The sequence below is a fragment of the Cebus imitator genome, unplaced genomic scaffold (assembly GCF_001604975.1).
Source record: "Cebus imitator isolate Cc_AM_T3 unplaced genomic scaffold, Cebus_imitator-1.0 Scaffold531, whole genome shotgun sequence".
NCBI lineage: Eukaryota > Metazoa > Chordata > Mammalia > Primates > Cebidae > Cebus > Cebus imitator.
The window spans coordinates 809,540-817,423 of NW_016107846.1; the positions used below are offsets into that span (position 1 = coordinate 809,540).

The window sequence follows — 7,884 nt, forward strand, 5'->3', positions numbered from 1 at the left end:
ATATCCCTTAGCTTTTAATTCTAATTAGAAAAAAAAAAACTCTCACCTCAAAAAAAAAAACATTTTATGATATTAAAATCAAATGGCACTCTTTCCCCAAAGGTAGAAACTTGGGGTTGCCAGAAGGTCTTTGTGTTTGTGCTTTGCCATCAGCTTCTAGCTGTCTCTGTTTGCCTGAGTCACAGAGAACTGACTGCTCCCGCTACGCCCTTCTTCTCTCCCAGGAGTAGACTGTTGTTGATTTTTACTTGGTTCTTGCTAGGCTGGGATAGGGGGTGCAGTGGAGGGTGGAACAGGGTGATCTTTTGTTGTTCTGGTCTTAGGCCCTGTGTGTCTCAGCTGTGGGGGTGAAGTATTTTGTGATTTTTTTTCTTCTGCCCAAGGAGTGAAAGAGTTTTTTTTTTTTTTTTTTTTTTTTCCTACACTCTCCTTCCTTTGGCACTAATAGATCAACAGGGTTTGCTGCCCTTCCCCCAGAGGCCAGAGGGAGGGCAGGGCAGGAGAGTAGGGCTCTGGTTTTTTCATGGGGGTGGCAGGTCCCCTCCTCTGCGCCAGCATCACTAAGGGAGATTGTCTCTGATCTGCCTCGCCTCCAGACTTCCTCATTAGTGAACTGCTGCCGTCATGCCAGTCCACACTCAGCCTTTTGCAACCTTTACAATCTCAGCTGAATGTTTCTTACTATTGTCTGTCTCTTGTGTCCTGCCACAGTTGAGACAGTCTGCATGTCCCCACTTTCCGTAGAGGGGCTCGTCTTTCTTCAGGCTGCAAGGTTGCCTTGGAACCTCAGCCCTCCCACAAGTTCAAGAAAAGTTATAATTGATAGTTTATCCAGCTCTTTAAACATTTTAGCTGTGCACAAGTCTGTTCTTCATTCTGAGCTATTAATCTAGTTTTCATTTAACTTTTGTTTGCATAGAACACAGGGTTTGCAGAATGGGTTTGTGACTGGGGCAGGTTCTGACATGGTTTCTTAGAACGGGATCTACACGTGGCATCATCCATGATGAGCCAGAGCTGCCGGGGATTGGCCTTTACAGCCCCAGCCGTATGGCCTGCAGCACTCCTGTTACATAGGCCCAAGCATAGAAGTGTTTCAGCACAGCAGTAACAGCCTGGCACTGTACCACAGTGCTCACAGTGTGGGAAGAGGGCGAAGAGTAGACTGTTCTCCAGCTGGGAGAGTAGGCGTGGATGAGTAGGTGAGAGTGGGCAAGTCTAAGACAGAGCTGGCTTCTCAGCCTAGGAGGTCAGGCACACATCCTTGCCTTTATTCACTGTGCCCTGCCTGTGGTTTGCATGTGAGAACACACATCTCTGTCCTGTGTACCGGGGTCGGCCCAACCTCATGGTTCAGGCTTAGCTCTTGTCATTAGGCATAGCTACAGTCTACTGTAATTACAGCAAACGCCCCAGTGTGTTAGTCACACAAACGTTTGCAAAGAGCATCCTTTCGATCGCCTCCCAGTGGAAATCCATGATGATGAATAAATTCCTAGATTTGGATTTCTCAAAAGTTTGTTGTTTTGTTTAATATTTTTGATACAAGTTATCAAACCATCTTCCAAAACACATTTTACCACTCTGCTCTCTAGCCAGTGAACACATTTTGCATGGCCCTGATTTTAGGGTTGTTTTGGATGTTTGATAAACTTACATGTTTTGATGTTAGGACTGTAAACAAAATAGCATTCTAAGCCCCCCAACTTAGAATGTTACTGCCTCGTGGCTAAGGGGACCCCAAAGAAACCTAAGAAAAACTAGTTCAGGCTGCAATGCGGGTGATGGGGGCAGACACACCGCTTTATATCCTTATCCCTTTGGAGTTTAGCCACAACTGACTAGCATTAACATTAAAATGGAGATCCTAATACTGACAGAACAGACTCTGTAGCAACCAGATACCACATTCCAACCTGACTCAGGTAGAGCATCACATGACCTGCCACCCCCATGAGAAAACCACAGAGCCCTACTCTCCTGGCCTGCCCTCCCTCTGGCCTCTCGGGGAAGGGCAGCAAACCCTGTTGATCTATTAGTACTAAAGGAAGGAGAGTGGGGGGTGGGGGGTGGGGGGTGGGGGGTGGGAACCTCACTCCTTGGGCAGAAGAAAAAAAATCACAAAATACTTCACCCCCACAGCTGAGACACACAGGGCCTAAGACCAGAACAACAAAAGATCACCCTGTTCCACCCTCCACTGCACCCCCTATCCCAGCCTAGCAAGAACCAAGTAAAAATCAACAACAGTCTACTCCTGGGAGAGGAGAAGGGCGTAGCAGGAGCAGTCAGTCCTCTGTGACTCAGGCATACAGAGACAGCTAGAAGCTGATGGCAAATCACAAACACAAAGACCTTCTGGCAACCCCAAGTTTCTACCCTTGGGGGAAGAGTGCCATTTTGATTTTAATAGGATAATAGGCCCTGAAGGAAGCCACAGTATTTTATCCCAAAATACAACTTAGCATATTCTGAAATGGCCCTGTAAAGCTCTCTAGTGGGGGAAATTTTCATTCTGTAGAGAATCTCCATCCCTTACTAGGTCTTCTCCAGATAGTCTGACACCTTTTCAGGTCATCTATATGACAAGAACTTGCACACCTCCATATCTAAACTCAAGCATTTCTTGATGCTGGATTCAACTCTTCAGATAGGGCTTGGTCTTGCAGCCAGCTGCCAGTTAGAACATCTCTGAATCGACCTGTGACCTGGAAGCCACCCCTACCCCCACCCCATCCTGCTTTCCTAGGCCGAACCTATGTATACCTTACAGGTATTGGTTTATGTCTTTGCCTATAACTTCTGTCTTCCTAAAATGTATAAAGCCAAGCTGTAACCCAGCCACCTTAGCACATGTTTCAGGATTTCCTGAGGCTATGTCATGGACCATGATCCTTTACCTTGGCAAAATACACCTCTAAAGTGATTGAGACTTGTCTCAGATACTTTTTCATTTACAGAATGATTAACTTGATTGCTTTAAACCTTCAGGTTTGGAGTGGCCATCTTTTGGTTACAAACTGCATGCCTCTAGCCTTCTCTTAGAAGATGACACTACATGCCAAATTTTTTTAATTTCAAGGACATTCTTTATATAAAATCTGTGTTCTTGTGGATAAATTTCCTCAAAGAACTCAGAAGAAATTCTTGACTGAAGGGAACTAAAAATAAAGACCGAGCGAATGTCACAAACACTGAGAACAGGTTTTGAAAAGGTCACTGTGGGGTAAATGAAGACCCTGTTCAGTGGTCTGAAAATTAATTGAAAGGCCAACAGAATGACGCCTGGAAGGGTGACCATATGGGGGGGGAGACAGTTTCTGTCCACCAGGCCTGCCTCTCCGCTTTCAGTGACGCTGACCATTCACCTTTATCTGAGTGGTTCATTTCAGGCAAGCACCTGAGCCTGTCAGGACAGAGGCATCTCTCCATTCTGTCAACAGCCTGTTTCTTTCTCAAATAAAATCACATATTTCAATTTTCTTATGATGCTTCCCAAATCCATGTAGTTGTGGTGATGTCCCCACCCCCTTGCCTGGCACTGGTCAAGCCCTCTGAATGGAGGCCTGGCTACGTGTGTGGCCCACTGCCACACCTCCACCTCTGACAGGTGGGCCCTGAGGCTGATGGAGAGTCCAGGGCACCCTGCCCACCGGAGACCCTCAGCTTTGATCTGTTTTGTTTTTGAGGTTCCAAGTAAGATTATTCTTTAGGGAGGAAAAAATAGCTCTGTGTACAGAGGCAATGCTAAGAAAACAGTTGCTTTTCTGTACTTCAGGGCTTCTACTGAGTTTGTAACCTGCTCTATCTTATAGAGTCGTTTTGCTTTCATGGTTATTACTCCTTCCTTCTGATTTTGGGGTGGTCGAGTGTCTGTGTGTGTATTGGCTTGTTTCTTTTTCTTTCTTTTTTTGAGTCAAAATCTTGCTCTGTCTGTCGCCTACACTGGAGTGCAGTGGCGTGATCTTGGCTCACTGCAACCTACACCTCCCAGCTTCAAGTGATTCTGCCTCAGCCTCCTGACTAGCCAGGATTATAAGTACCTACCACCATGCCCTGCTAATTTTTTTTTTTTTTTGTATTTTTAGTAGAGATTAGGTTCACTATGTTTGCCAGGCTGGTCTCAAACTCCTGACCTCATTATCCACCCGCCTTGGCCTCCCAAAGTTTTGGAATTACAGGCATGAGCCACTGTGCCCAGCCGGATTGTTTCCTTTGAAGAACCTCATGGAGAAGTTTATCTTAGATCTTAGAAGTACCAGGTTGTCTTCTTAAGTCATAGGTTTGGTTTTGTTTCAGGAAATTCATGTTAATGGGGTTTCCATCCTTGCTCTGACCTCTAGAAACACCAGAACCAAGTATGTGGTGTGCTTTCAGGAGCTAACCACAAGACTGACTCTTTGTGTGTGGTGGTTCCACTGCTAGCTTCTTGTTAGGGTTTAATTGTTACACTTTCAGTAGGCTGTTTACCTTTGCCTTTGTAGTTTTAAGGAGGGGGAATCTATAACATATACTAATACATTGTAACTAAGTATTGACAGGCATGGTAGCAGATGAGACACAGTTAAAATTAATGTAGATGTTACCCTAGTTTAATGGGGGCAGAAGGCAGAAGTTAATTGTCCTGTGGTGTACTCTGCTGTTTGAATATTAAGAAATTGATAGAAATGGCAGCACTGAAGAAGGTTTAAAAGTATAGATGGCAAGTTTTCATTCAGACTATTGCTGTTGGCATTGCAGATAGAAGGCTGAAGTAGACATTACTATGAATATTAGCAAACACTTTTAACCGCTCCTTACTCTGGGCGATTATATAGATATACTTCCAAATCAGGTGTTTGAAGTTTTACCCTCTGAGGTGAACTAGGGGTGGAAAATCAGCACTTGAACATTTTAGCCTAGAATACATTAGATGCAATAACTAGGTTGAGTTAATTTTCTTTGGAGTAGAAGTTTGCTTGTAGCACTCTTCGTATATCTAACCAAGATAGTATCTTTCTTTAATATCTAGGTTTTGAAACTAATGGCCACACACTGTTAATGAAATAGAGAAATTAGATTGTAATTGATCAGTTATCTTATGAAAACAATAGTTGCAAAGGCCAGTTGGTTCTAAGAGTCAAGATAAATATGAAGAAAAGTATTCATGATTGAATCCCGTGTCAAATAGAGTAGAGTCATTTCTGCAGGAAATATAATTTTTGAAGATGTGATCAATAATAAGATCCCACTGCTGGAGAATTATACCATGTAGATAGCTATTGTTATTCTTATATTTTCATTTGCCTTTTCTTGGTTGTTGTAGTTCATTAATTCTTTGTTATTCTCTGCACTAAAAAGAAAGGTTGAGTGATGTTCTGTTCCTTTTTTTGGTACGTTAAGGTGAGATTGTAACATGCAGATTGTTGCCTTTTTCTCTCCAACATTTGATTTCTTTTCAAAGCTATTAATAAGGAAATAACTAAATTTAAAGTACCACCTGTCTTGTTTAATTTACTTTAGGAATTTATCCCAATATGCTTAGTTAGAATGATAGGATTAATATTGCTTAGTAATTTCTGATTTTTTTAGTTTCAGTTTGTCAAAAGTAAAACTAAAATTAATAGCTTGAATTTGCATCCGTAATTAAAGATTGACCACGCTTGAATAAAATTTTCCATTAACTACTTCAAATAATGTAGTTCACTTTTAAGAATTTCAGTTTCCTCAGTGTTTTTAACTTTGATTCTAAAATGTTGATTGTAGCGATCGTTTTGAAACTGCTTTATCTCCATGTATGTTTTGAAGAACTGAGTAAGGATGAGCACTTAGATTTCCTTTGGGTTACTAAAGACTTTACTGCTTTTCTGATTTAGGAGTCCAAATCCCCTTAGGGATTAATGCTTTCAGAAGGAGCTCAGCACAACTCAAAATGAAGATTAAAATTGACACAGGGTTCTTCTACACATAGAAATCTATAAGTGTGGGCCTTTATACCACAGAACCTTCAGATGTGGGCAAGGACACTTGATTGTAGTTGAACCCTGCACTCACTGTACAGCTTTGCATAGTTGGTGGTGATATTGATAATTAGAGTGTTTTGTTCTGGAAGACAAGAACAAAACAAGTTCAAGTTGTTTTCCTTATCCTACTGTCAGAAAGTCATTCAGCAAAGTGAGTATCTTTAAGAGTGAGGCTCCTGCACAGAACCAGAGGCACAAGTTTGATGAGGCCTGGATCCTACCCTTCGGTACATGTGTGGCCTATGTGTGTAGATTAACACAGGCTGGCTGGCATACAGCAGTTCCAGGCCGTAAAAAAAGAAGTAACAGTTTATTATGAAGGTGTTGTCTCTAAGCTAAGATAGCCTGAAAATTGGCTAGAGATTCTTGCACAGTTTATCATTGATAATACAAGTTAAACTAACCCCTGTCTGAAATGCTTGGAGCCAGAAGTGTTCCAGATTTCACATTTTTCAGATTTTGTAATATTTGCATTATACTTACCAGTTGAGCATCTCAAATCAGAAATCCACAATGAGCATTTCCATTGAGTGTTATGTTGGTGAAAAGTTTCAGCTTTTGGAGCATTTTGAATTTGGGGTTTTCGGGTTACAGATAGTAACCTCTCTCAACATGTAAAGGATTTTACATCCTGGTATCCCTGCTTCTCCATCCCAGGAGAACTACCGTGAAGACATTTAGCAAGGAATGGAAGTAATCACAATCTATGATTCTAATCTTTTCTGAGAGTTTTATTATAATTACTAATTAAACACATTCTAGATAATTTAGGGAAATATAATATAACTTCAAAATATTAAAATTACCACATGATCCAGCAGTTCTGTTTCTAGGTACATACCCCAAGAATTGGAAGCAGGGTGCTGAAGATACCTTTGTATCCCTATGTTAAGATCATTAATAGCTAAAAGGTGGAAGCAACCCACATGTCTGTCATCAGCTGAACAGATAAAGAAAATATGGCCTGTCCACTGTGGAATATGATTTGGCTCTAAAAAGGAGGGAGATTCTCACGCATGCTGCAACATGGATGCACCTTGAGGACATGGTGCCCAGTGACATAAGCCAGTCTAAGAAAGATAAATAACCAAACAATTCCACTTACAAGAGGTTCCTACAGTAAACTAGAGTGGTGGTTTGCCAGGGCTTGCGTGGCGGGACTGGGAAGTTGGTATTTAATTGGAGCCTGGGGAGATGGAAAGTTCTGGAAATGGATGGTGGTGATGGTTGCACAGTAGTGTCACTGTGCTTAATGCCATCAAACTGAACACTTTAAAATGGTCAGTCGTATGCTCTGTGCACTGTATCACTATACAAAATCCTCTAGATTCTGTTCACTAATAAGTAGGACTTTTGAAAAATATACGTATGGCATCACTGTAATTATTTAAAGACACAGTCCATAAGGGTCCCCAATGAGACAGGGCTCTGCTGCCAAGCCTGGGGCGTGTCATGCAAACAGTGGAGGGTACCTTTCCTAGAACACTGATGCACCAGAAGCTCTCAGCAGTAGGAGGGATAAAAGTGGGAGTGGTTAAAATGAAATGGCAGAGCTCATGTATTAATCAGATTGGTTCAGATTGATTTGTTTGTTTATTTATTTACTTGAGATGGAGTCTCACTCTGTCGTCCAGACCGGAGTGCAGTGGCGTGATCTCTGCTCACTGCAACCTCCACCTCCCAGGTTCAAGCGATTCTCCTGCCTCAGCCTCTGAAACAGCTGGGATTACAGGCACACGCCACCGCACCCAGCTAATTTTCGTGTGTTTAGCAGAGACGAAGTTTCGCCATGTTGGCCAGGCTGGTCTCAAACTCCTGACCTCATGTGATCCACCCCCCAGGCGTCCTCTAAAGTGCTGGGATTACAGGCATTAGCTACCGC

The 7,884-nt window shown here is 42.4% G+C and overlaps 1 protein-coding gene across 3 annotated transcripts in view; it reads left to right on the forward strand.

The window, feature by feature from the left end:
• The window catches only part of CDYL (chromodomain Y like), a 179,537-nt gene that overhangs the window by 138,618 nt on the left and 33,035 nt on the right, over positions 1-7,884 (forward strand). The window contains exons 1-2 of one of the 3 annotated variants that reach the window (XM_037733485.1): positions 4,314-4,317; positions 5,341-5,344. The exons of the other annotated variants lie outside the window; for them this stretch is intronic. The gene's annotated coding sequence lies outside the window, so the exon portion shown is untranslated. Of the gene's footprint in view, positions 1-4,313; positions 4,318-5,340; positions 5,345-7,884 lie in introns of those variants that run through there. 3 annotated transcript variants of the gene reach the window in all.